This window comes from Rattus norvegicus, chromosome 4, assembly GCF_021556685.1.
Source record: "Rattus norvegicus strain SHRSP/BbbUtx chromosome 4, alternate assembly SHRSP_T2T, whole genome shotgun sequence".
In the NCBI taxonomy this organism is placed as follows: Eukaryota; Metazoa; Chordata; class Mammalia; order Rodentia; family Muridae; genus Rattus; species Rattus norvegicus.
Genome location: NC_141537.1, coordinates 87,723,159 through 87,735,917, shown reverse-complemented (window position 1 = coordinate 87,735,917; position 12,759 = coordinate 87,723,159). Strand labels below are relative to the sequence as shown.

General features: G+C 38.4%; 2 pseudogenes; one reads left to right on the top strand and one right to left on the bottom strand.

Moving 5' to 3' along the window:
- The first annotated feature begins 6,518 nt into the window (after positions 1-6,518).
- Positions 6,519-7,844, top strand: Tubg1-ps2 (tubulin, gamma 1, pseudogene 2; annotated as a pseudogene).
- On the bottom strand, positions 9,579-10,476 carry Vom1r-ps71 (vomeronasal 1 receptor pseudogene 71; annotated as a pseudogene).

Here is a 12,759-nt window from a genome sequence, read left to right as displayed (position 1 = left end):
AGAAAGTACCATGAGGTGGTGAGAAGAAGGTGTATCCTTTTGCTTTAGGATAGAATGTTCTATAAATATCTGTTAAGTCCATTTGGTTCATGACTTCCCTTAGTCTGTCTATGTCTCTGTTTAATTTCTGTTTCCATGACCTGTCCATTGATGAGAGTGGGGTGTTTAAATCTCCTACTGTTATTGTGTGAGTTACAATGTGTGTTTTGAGCTTTAGTAAGGTTTTTTTTATGTATGTATGTGCCCTTGTAGTTGGAGCATATATATATTTAGGATTGAAAGTTCATCTTGATGGATTTTTCCTTTGATGAATATGAATGTCCTTCCTTATCTTTTTTGATGACATTTAGTTGAAAATCGACTTATTCGATATTAGAGTGGCTACTCCAGCTTGCTTCTTCCGACCATTTTCTTGGAAAGTTCTTTTCCAGCCTTTCACTCTGAGGTAGTGTCTGTCTTTGTCTCTGGGGTGTTTTTCCTGTAGGCAGCATAATGCAGGCTCCTCATTGCATATCCAGTTTGTTAATCTATGTCTTTTTATTGGGGAGTTGAGACCATTGATGTTGAGAGTCATTAAGGAACAGTGATTATTACTTCCTGTTATATTCATATTAAATGTGAGGTTATGTCTGTGTACTTTTCTCCTCTTTGTTTTGTTGCCAAGAGGATTAGTTTCTTTCTTTTTCTAGTGTGCAGCTTGCCTTCTTATGTTTGGCTTTACCATGTATGGTCCTTTGTAGTGCTGGATTCGTAGAAAGATATTGTGTAAATTCGGTTTTCTCATGGAATATCTTGGTTTCTCAATCTATGTCAATTGAGAGTTTTGCAGGATACAGCAACCTGGGATGGTATTTGTGTTCTCTTGTGGTCTGTATGTCATCTGTCCAGGATCTTCTGGCTTTCATAGTCTCTGACAAGAAGTCTGGTATAATTCTGATAGGTCTGCCTTCATATGTTACTTGACCATTTTCCCTTACTGCTTTTAATATTCTTTCTTTATTTTGTGTATTTTGTGTTTTAACTATTATGTGAAGGGAGAAGTTTCTCTTCTGGTCCAATCTATTTGGAGTTCTGTAGGTTTTTTGTATGTTTATGGGCATCTCTTTCTTTAGATTAGGGAAGTTTTCTTCTATGATTTTGTTGAAGATATTTACTGATCCTTTGAGCTGGGAGTCTTAACTCTCTTCTATACCTATTATCCTTAGGTTTGTTCTTCTCATTGAGTCTTAGATTTCCTGGATGTTTTGGACCAGTAGCTTTTTCCACTTTACATTATCTTTGACAGTTATTTCCATGATTTCTATGGAATCTTCTGCTCCTGAGATTCTCTCTTTTATTTATTGCATTCTGTTGGTGATGCTTGTATCTATGGCTCCTTGTTTCTTCCTTTTGTTTTCTATATCCAGGGTTGTTTCCCTGTGTTCTTTCTTCATTCCTTCTATTTCCATTTTTAATTCCTTCAACTGTTTGATTGTGTTTTCCTGGAATTATTTCAGGGACTTTTGTGATTCCTCTCTATAGGCTTCTACTTGTTTATTTATGTTTTCCTGTGTTTCTCTGAGGGAGTTTTTCCATGTCTTTCTTGAAGTTCTCCAACATCATGATCAAATATGGTTTTAAATCTAGATCTTGCTTTTGTGTTGTGTTTGGTTATTCAGTGTTTGCTTTGGTGGAAGGATTGGACTCTGATGACGCCATGTTGTCTTGTTTTCCGTTGCTTTTGTTCCTGTGCTTGCCTCTTGCCATCAGATAGTCTCTGGTTTTACTTTGTTCTGTTATTTCTGACAGTGGCTAGAACATCCTATAAGCCTGTGTGTCAGGAGTGCTGCAGACCTGTTTTCCTTCAGCCAGTTATGGGAACAGAGTGTTCTGCTTTTGAGTGTGTAGCCTTTCCTGTCTACTGGTCTTCAGCTGTTCCTGTGGGCCTTTGTCCTGAGTCCATCAGGCAGGTCGCTTGGAGCAGAAAAGTTGGTCTTACCTTTGTTCCCGTGGCTCAAGTTTGCTCTTGGGGGGCTTCTTTTGAGGCCTCCTTGAGGGCGGCAACAAGGTAGGCCTGCACCGCCTTCTCCAGGAGACCCTGTGCACTGGGGTCCCAGATGGTGTTAGGTATTTTCCTCTGGAGTCAGAAATATGGGCCAATTGTAGTCTCTTCTGGCTTCTCCAGGAGTGTCTGCCCCTCTGAATGTTTAGCTCTCCCTCCCATGGGATTTTGGTAGAGAGAACTATTGATCAGGTCCCTTCAGGTCCGGGCGGTGTCTGGAGTGTGGGGGACCTGCAGCTCCAGTGCCCCTATCTTCCGGTTCTCAGAGGCCATATACAGCTTCCTCTTGGGCTAGGGATGTGGGCAGGGGTGGGCAGTATTGCTGGTCTCTCCCGCTCTGCATTCTCAGGAGTGCCCACCTGTCCAGGTGGTGAGCTCTCTCTCCCAAGTGGTTTGGGAGCAGTGAACTGTCAGCTGGGATCAGAGAGTTTGGGGCTCCAGCCAAAAACCAGAAGTATCTGGTCCCAGAGGAATTTTGCCTCTGTGTGTCCTTAGACCACCAGGCAGATTGCTTGGAGCAGAAAACTTGGTTTTACCTGTGGTCCCGTGGCTCAAGTTTGCTTGTGGGTGGTTGCCTTTGAGCTCAATGAGGGCATCAACCAGGATGCCCTGCTTCGCATTTTCCAGGAGCCCCAGTGCATGGCAGTCCCAGATGGCTTTAGGTGTTTTCCTCTAGAGTCAGAAATGTGGGCAGAGTGTAGTCTCTTCTGGTTTCCCAGGCATGTCTGCCCCTCTGAAAGTTTAGCTCTCCCTCCCATGAGATTTGGGTGCAGAGAACTGTTGATCTGGTTTCTTCAGTTCTGGGCGATATCTGGAGTGTGGGGGACCTGCAGCTTCAATGCCAATATTCTCTCTTTTAATGTGCAATCAGTTTTATAAACTTTTTATATTTTTGCAGAACAAAGAAACTATCACTCAAGACAAATTTAAAATGCGTTGTTAACCATATTACAGCAGTGGGTAAAGTGAGATAGGGGAAGCTCTTTATAGACCAAGATATTATCTGATGAGATTCTTAGCTCTCAGATTGGTGATGGCTAGTGTTTTGCTAATTTAATAACTTCTAACAGTATTATTTATTATCACATGTGTTTAATTTCAATTATTGGCTTCAAAAATGTTCTCTATCTGGTATCATGAAATGTTTGTTTAGATACAGTGTGGGTCAAGTAATGTTTTCTCCCAGAGGCTAAAATTGTACTGAGATAATGTTATAAATTTTTGCTCCTACAAAATTTCTTCTCATTATTGAAATTCCAATCTGCCCACAAGCCTCTGTAAACACCGACTCCTTCCAAAAACCCTTTCTAGTTTTGAGTTCACAGCAAGACACAGCCTCTTTTCAAGGAATGTCATTTACAGCAGAATCCCCACATTCATATACTGTGAAGGTTTGTATATGCTTGGTCCAGGGAGTGGCATGATTAGAAGGTGTGGCCCTGATGGAATAGGTTTATAATTGTGGGTGTAGGCTAAAAGACCCTCACCCTAGCTTCCTGGAAGTCAGTCTTCCACTAACATATTTCAGATGAAAATGTAGAACTCTCAGCTCCTCCTGAACCGTGCCTGGATGCGGCTATGTTCCTGCCTTGATGATTATGGACTGGACCTCTGAATCTATAAACCAGTCACAATTAAATAGTGTCCTTATAAGAGTTGCCTTGGTCATAGTGTCTGTTAACAGCAGTAAAACCCTAAGACATATCCTCACCTGGTATGTGAATATTATTATGGTTGGAAAGCACAAATAGAGGCCACTGGATTTGCTCTTATCACAGAAAATAGGGAACCCCAAAAATATCACATTCCGAGAGGGATTACAGAAGTCAATGCCACCCTCAAAGATTAAAAAATACAGAGGTAATCATTTGTATAACATCTCTCTCTATTCTTTGACCTGTAGAGAAAACAGATGGGAAAGTTCATGTTGGAGCATTAATTCGTGGAAAATGATTGTTGGCTACGATGAACCTAGTGAGACTGTTATGTAAATTATATTTTAAAATGTTTTGTATGAACACTTTTAGTTATTATTATGACCCAGGCAGTCCTGCAACAATAGAGACAGCATCCTATGAAATTAAGCTAAAGTCTAATTATTGGGCAAATTTCCCCCAATCCATTTTCTCTAAGGTAGATTATTAATTCCCTAGCTATGCTTTCCAAGTACTTTCTTTTTGACTGTCATTTCTGCTTGGTCTGGCTTCAATGGTCATTTCACTGTGCCATGTGCTCCTGGTCCATCATGTCTGATGGAGACCTTCTGTACTCTCTGTCTTCTTCTTCCTCCCATCTCTATTTTCCTTGTTCTGCCTTGCCTCTTTTCTCCTTCTGTTCCCTACCTGCCATCTCTAACAGGGTAATTAAAATTTGGCAAACTTCTCTATTCTCTACCATAATTGACAGTAGCCACTTTAAATCAGCTTTAAATAACTTTAAATCGGGATGTAAGGTTTACATAAAAAAGGCTACTGTACTCGAGAATCTGCTCCTCAAGGGAAAATAGATCTTGGGGTACAGAATTTACCACATGTACACGCAGCAGCACCAGAATAACCAGCAACAGTATGACTCCAATTGCACTTGTTATACCTGATCTGAATTCTTTTTTTGGGCAGATTAACCTAGCTCTGATATGTGTAAGTAGATAGTGACCTTACAAATGCTTTTTAAAAATACTTTTTCATCAACAAAAGAACTTCAGGGGGAATCTCCATCCCTGACCTCAAGCTGTGTTACAGAACAATAGTGACAAAAATTGCATGATATTGACTCCCAGAAATAAAGCCACATACATTTGGAGGCTTGAACTTTTTTTATAAAGAAGCTAAAACCATAACATTGAAAAAAGAAAACAACTTCAACAAATGGTTCTGTTCTAACTAGATTTCTACAGTTAAAAGAATGCCAATAGAACCATATTTATTACTCTGCACAAGACTCAAGCCCAAGTGGTTCAAGGGCCTCAGGATAAAACCAGATACACTAAATCTAATAGATAAGAAATTGGGAAATAGCTTTGAACACATTGGTACAAGAGACAATTTCCTGTACAGAACAACAATGGCTTAGGCTCTAAGATCAACCCCTGATAAATGGAACCTCATGAAACTTCAAAGCTTCTGTATGGCAAAGGACACTATAAATATGACAAAAAGGCAGTCTACATATTGGTAAAGATATACATCTGACAGAGGGCTCATTTCCAAAATTTACAAGAAACTCAAGAGTGGCTACCCTCAGTTCCACAACACACACTGCTGCATACTTCCATTCAATTTCCTGATCCTCTGTACTTCTCCCCTGTTTCCTCCCACACCTGATCCTGCCCCCCTTTTCTTCCCTCTTCCTTCCAGGTCTCTTCTGCCCTCTACCTCCCATGATGTTTTTTCCCCTTTCTAAGTAGGACTGAAGCATACTTTAGTTTTCCTTTTTCTTGAGCTTCATATGGGCTGTGAGTTGTATTGTGGGTATTCTGAAAACACTTTTATTTCAACCTCTTTTTTTAAAAAAGTAACTATCATTACATTCATTAATAAAATCATAAAGATAAGGTTAAAACAATAGTACAAACATTTAAGGGGTCATATGGGGAAAATTAATACAGTAGAAGTTTCCTAAAATATGTACAAATAAAAAGGCAATCTAAATGAAACAATCAAATAACAAGGAGACAGAGTGCAAAGTGAAATCTATCATCACCAATTTAAGCTAACAGTACTGGTAATTGTTTACATTTAATTGAGATATTTTCAAAAGGTTTACATAGGAAACTCCAAACAACACAGTGAATGTCATGGCTATTGTTTGCTCTCTACAAACTGATGGTAAAGCCATATTCCTGAGGCTATCACTTACATAACTCATTGAACATGGAGAAATGGAGGTTCTAACTATCAAGATGCTTTACCGTAACTGTTCAGAGTTCATGATATCTGGAAGCACCATGCATACTACATGGACAGAAAGTTAAACAGCAACCCAGCTAAAAACCCTCAAACTATAATAGTGACTAGCCAGCAAGATATGATTGTGCAATAATGACATAAAGTCTGTGAAACTGACCAACCTACATCTGGTTTAATTTAAAACATGTACTCCATGAAATGAAGTCATTGCCAATACTGCTTGGATAGTCAAGAACCTAAAACTAGATAAGCCATGGGGCCAAAGAAGAAAAATCAAGCACTGGTGTTCTTGTGAAAGAATGTAGCAAAAAAATGTTCTTAATGACACTCTACTGGACTCATAAATCTGAGTCTTGTTAAATCATCATCACAGAAGCTTCTTCAATTAGCAGATGGGAAGAAATACAGAGACCCATATGAGGAAAATACATAGAGAGTGAGAGACCTTGAGACACTCAGTTCTATTTTGGATGACTCCACTAAATTATTTTGCTCAGGGCCCAGGGAACTCTGTGGAAGAGGTGGTAGAAACAGGAACCAAGAGACTGCAACACTGATGTCTGAGGGCAATGTCGAGAGAAATCATCACCCTACAGTTGGGCCAGTGTGGGAGTTAGATTGAGTTCGAATTCTGGAAACAATTGTGTGCTGAGCATGGCATCAGTCCGAGGCATTGTAGTGGAGTTTGTCACTGAGAGCACTGACGACAAGGACCTCTTTTTCTACCAGGCAGATGATAAGCATTAAATCTCCTGGGTTGTGCTACTGGACCTGGAGCCTAGGGTGATCCATTCCATCCTCAACTCCCCTATGCCAAGCTTTACAACCCAGAGAGCATCTACCTGCCTGAGCATGGAGAAGGAACTGGAAGCAACTGGACCAGCAGATTCTCCTCGGAAAAAAAAATCCATAAGGCATATTTGACGTCATAGATTGGGAGGCAGCTGGCAGTGGTAGGCTAGAGGGATTTGTACTGTGTCACTCCACTGTTGCGGGGACAGGCTCTGGCTTGGGCTCCTACCTCTTGAAACAGCTATATGACAGGCAATCCCCAAAATAGTGCAGGCATACTTCGTGTTCCTCAACAAGATGAGTGACCTGGTTGTTCAGCCCTAAAACTCCCTCCTCAAGTTAAAAAGACTGACCCAGAATGTGTGGTGGTGCTGGACAACATGGCCTTGAACCTGATCAACATAGACTACCTGGACATCCAGAAACCATCTTTCTCTCAGATCAACCAGCTGGTGTCCACTATCGTGTCAGCCAGCACCACCACCCTCCGCTACCCCAGACACATGAACAATTATTTCATCGGCCTCATTGTCTCTCCCAGTCCCACCCCTTGGCTGCACTTCCTCATGACTGGCTATTCCTCCCTCACCACAGAAGAGTAGTCAATGTCCAGCATGAGGAAGACAATGGTTCTGGATGTCATGAAGAGACTGCTACAGCCCAAGAACATGATATTGTATACAGGCCAGGATCACCAGACCAACTACTGCTACATCGCCATCCTCAACATCATCCAGAGAATGGCGAACCCCACCTAGGTCCTCAAGGACCTGCAGAGGATCTGGGAAAGGAAGTTGGCAATCTTCATCTCCTGGGGCCCAGCCATTCAGGAGGCCCTGTCAAGGAAATCTCCCTAACTGCCCTCAGCCCACCGGGTCAGCGGGCTCATGAGGCGAATCACTAGTAACTCCTTGCTTTTTGAAAGGATCTGTCACCAGTTTGACAAGCTGCAGAAATGGGAGGCCTTCATGGCACAGTTCTGCAAGGAGGGCATCTTCAAGGATAATTTTGATGAGATTGTCACCTCTAGGGACATTGTACAGCAGCTGATTGACCAGTACCCTGCAGCCACATGGCCAGACTACATCACCCAGGAGCAATGAGTCACCCAGGACAAGGACCCTCATCTGCCTTACTGGTTATTCCAGGCCCTGCCTGGCTGACTACACCTCAGAGCACAGATCAGGGACCTCATAAAATCACTGACATACACACACACTGTCCATTGGCTTAGGGGTGGGTTTACTTCTTTGAGAGTATTTATCTTTAAAAAAAAAGCACTGGATGTAAAAAATTAGAACCAGAGTAGATAGAGGATGTCAAGGGAATGCAAAGGAAACTAGACCTTCTAAACAGCACAATGGATACATACAAAGTACGAGACTGTGGCAGCATGCACAGACTGCACAGATTACATCCGATAGTGTCCTGGAGTAGAAGTTGACACAAGCCCATCCCTAACTCTAAAACTATCTTTCTTTGATACCCAGTTGCAAATGAAAAAATAGTTTTTTTCAAAGTATGTCTCACTTGGGGAAATAATCACTCTGCCCTGCAGAAGATGACCAACACAAAATAATCTCAATGCAATCTTTACAGGTCCTTTACATGTATATGACTTCAGGTTTTATATTCTTAGAAGGAACTTGTGTTGAACATGTGTGCTTCTATGTCTGTATGTCATCTACTACTTAATATGTTTATTGTTCCTTTCTTTGACTCTTTTTCTCGTGTGTTTTTCTTTATGTTGGTTTGTTTATTTTAAATTATGATTATTTAGTTTATTATTATTAATCATATGCCCTCTTGTTTCCTAAGAAGAAACAGAAAGAACATGGATTTAGAAGGGAGAGAAGATGTGAGAGAACTTGGAGGACTAGAGGAGGGGAATATATTGTGTGAAAAAACATTTTCCAATAAAGGAAGAACATAATTGTTAAATGGTGGGGTATGGTTGAACCATAATGATCCTAGAACACAAGAGACAGAAATAGAAGAATCCCTATCTGGGAAGTTCTTATTACGAAACAACCTATTTGGTAGGCTCCAGGTAGAGAAGAGACACACTTTATCAGAGCATGTGGTGAATGTTTCTGAAAAACAACAGCCAAGGTTGTCTCCTGGTCATGAAGTATACATGAATACATGTCCTTTGTCTTTGCAAATATTCACAAGCATAAACATATTCGTAAAACCCACATTGTATATGTCTATATCTATATCTATATCTATATCTATATCTATATCTATATCTATCTATATCTATATCTATACCTATATCTATAAATACTTTTTATTTACCAATAATATTTCAATAAGTGTGGGTGAAATGAAAATAAACACACATATAAATTTCATATAAGACTAATTGAGTAACTGTAGTTAAAAGTGGGAAAACATAAATTTGCATTAATTTCATTATCCAGAGAAAGTTGAATTAATAAACAGAATTAAAGCTATGTTTTGGACTAAACTTTATGAATGAGTAAGATCAAAGTGCTTTCAAGAAAAGGTTTATAAAGTAACTCTCAATGAGAAGCTTGTTTTAAATAACATCAGCATCAAGGACACTTGTAAGATAAAGGAAAAAGAATAAAGAAGAGAATTCATGTGGAAAGAGCAATGTATGCTATACAATGAACCTAAGAAGTAGTACTTGGCATTTGTAATGTCAAAAGAATATATGTATATAATACCACAAACTTTATTTGAACCATAAGAAGAATGTCACATTGCTACTTGAAGAACTGACGTTTAAAAAGGTATGATACTTGTACTTGTACATAAAATAAGTGAATCATTTTAAAGGAAGAAAAATAATCTTTTTTTAGAAAAATCTAGTGACACTTGGAGTGCAAGTTTTTCAGTACACTGATTATTCTTTTATCAGAACTAATTTGTACCAAAGGAGTTAATTGTGGGATAGGCATATATCACAAACTTCTGAACTCTCAGGACAACTGGGTCATACATCCATAACAGGATTGAAGTGAATGAGATGATGAAGTCCTCCCAGTAAATGACCACAAAGAAAATCACCAGCAGCAAGACAGTGTGGGTGGCCCTTTTCTCAGAGGATACTTTCAGGTGGCTGATGCAATGAAGATGCTTCCATTGCGCCTGATGTCTGCACAGATAATCACTACCTATACACTTGTGGTCAACAAAACTCCTATGAGAAATACATCTCTGGACATTGTTACTATTAAAGTTCATCCCCTATGATGTAGTTCATGGGGAAGAGTGAGCAGGATTTAGTGACCCTCATCTGGTTGTTCTCACTTACATTGCTAAAACCAGCCACATAGAAGATCCACCTACTACTGAATGACAAATTGAAAGACCAAAGATATAAGAAAGCATAGATGATGTGTGTTTTTACTTTATGCTTAAATTTCGCCAACAATGAGGTACTGGGACTGATTGTGACTGTCTGGAACACACCCAGGAGGCAGGTGATGCAGACAGAGAGGCTTCTCATCACTCTGTTTATGTAAAATGTTGTCTTACATTTGAAATCATTTCCAAATTTTAGTGACTTTAATATGTTTGCAAGCAAATTATCTCCTCCAGTGAGGATCATCATTATGTGAATGAAGGTCAGTTGACAGGAGATCAGGTCCAGGGGCTTAGGTCTGTCACGCAGTATTATGGAAGTATAGAAAAAAGGAGAAACATATTGGCCAGGACTCCAAGTCCAGCTTGGATAGAAAGGAAGTTATCTAATGAGGACATGTGGAGAATATATTCATCTTAAGAGCATAGTAGAAGCATATTTCATGTATTTGGAAAAAACAATGTATATGTGAAACTTGAGATTCATTGGACAATATGTTTATATCATTCTTCTATTTTGTCTCCTAATTCTTCATTAATTTGCTTCTTTAACTTCTGATATTCCAGGCTGTATATCAGAGTTTACATTTCTATATTCCATCCATGTATCTCCTAGAAATAAAAATTATATATAATAAATGCCTACATGGCCACATGTGTACAGAATGAACACTTTGCTCATGCACTTTATTGGAGTGCCTTAGAAATCCAATCCTATTGATTTCAATTGTCTTATTGAATAGCTAACTTTTAGGACAAAAGTGATGAATCAGATAATTAATCATATCCATGTAATTGAACAAAATGCATGTTGGTCTGGGAAAATAAATAAGAAAAGAAACTCTAAAGTAATTCAAAACATCAGGCAATTCTGTCTCATATTCCATAATATTACTATTCTCTTTTGCAACTATCCATGTTTTCACTCATAATTCTGATTTAATCAAAGTTATAATTCATGATTTTCTAACTATTTTAATCACCATAATGTTTATTCCAATTAATTGTTTTGTAATCTTTTTCATGAAATTTTACATACTGAGAATTGAGAAATACTTTGGGAGACCATTAGTGTACTTTTCACTCTATTAATAATTTAACATTTACAGTTATGAAAAATCCTAGATGAATTCCAATTCACTTCCCATCATATTAAAACCCTTTGTGAACCTCAATTAAGGATTAAAGAACTACTATTTTTCCTTCCTTTATGTCAGGAAGAAAGTAAATCACTAACAACATGATTCCTTATGGCGTTTTCTTGCTACCTATGTTCTTCTTTGACCTAACTACCCTCTTTTCTATATTTGTTTCCTCCCTTAACCTAAGAGCCCACCCATTTTCCCATTTTCCTCTTTGATAAGTTTTACCCTGATACTCTTTTTTAACCTTCTCTACTTCTTCTGGATGTGCCTGCCTGTTTCTTACTAAGTAGCACTGTCTTTCCCATTTCCTTGATCAGATACTTGTATCCTGCTATTCTGCTTCCACACTAACACCTATCCTGGCAATGGTCTGGTTTTGCTTCCCTCATTTCCATAGTTTATAAAAGTTACATAATCACAGCTGATGATATGGAGCTAGGAGCCTCCAAGAAGAGAGAACATGTGACATTAAGACAAACACTATTTTCCATACACTATGACAAACATGTAGTGCTGAAGATGACCACATTGATATTCTGTTTGGGAATTCCTGCTTGAGATTCCATAAAATTTTAAACAAGGTCTCAAGTGTTGTCATATATCACCAGGACCCAGAAAATTTCACAGTTTCACTCAACAGTCATAACTTTAGTGTTTATGTAAGTTGCTTGGTTTGGTTACCAGGATCATGTTATTATTGAATTGATTTAATTTGGATCTTTAAAATCAGCTTTGTGATAAAGTCACAGAAAATGACTATACTGACCCATAATCTTGTGAGAAAAAGAGTGCCTAATTATATTTCCAGTTCACTTTTATACTCCTCGTATAGATATGCATGCATACATGTGTAGAAATAATGTGAAGTTAGTGGAAGAGATCATCCTATAATGTTCTCATGAAGAGATAAATCACACATTTCACATTTATATGATTTTTGGTCCTAAAATATTTAACCTAATAAAGGAATATAATCATCTCAGTTGCCAGAGCTAATCATCTAATTCTCTCATCAACATATATTTACAGTAGAACACTGATATACTATATGCAGAAAAGCTTTGGAACTAAGGCTGCAGGGATGAACTGGTGATTAAGAGCACTTTGAACTTTTACAAAGGACTTTTGCTTGATTTTCAGCAGTGACATGATAGCTCATGATCAACTGCAACTCTAGTTTGTAGCAATCCATTGACTGTGACATGCAATGTTGTTGGTACACATAGATGCAGGCAAGCAAAAATTCATGTATGTAAAATAAAAGAAATAAATCTTGTATAATTATATAAAAACTCCAGAATAATACTTAACTCAAGCCCTGCTCTCCAAATTGAAAGAAAAGTAGTCATATGCCAATTTCTAAATTGCAAATGCACAAAAGATATATGTATAATAATTTTATTACTTTACATATATATTAATATAGCACATGTAATATGAGTAATATAAAAAATGGTAGTATAAGGTAACAGATAGTAAACTTACATGCTTTTTCTTTTCCCAAAGATGTTCTTTAAAAAATCTCTTCACATCCATT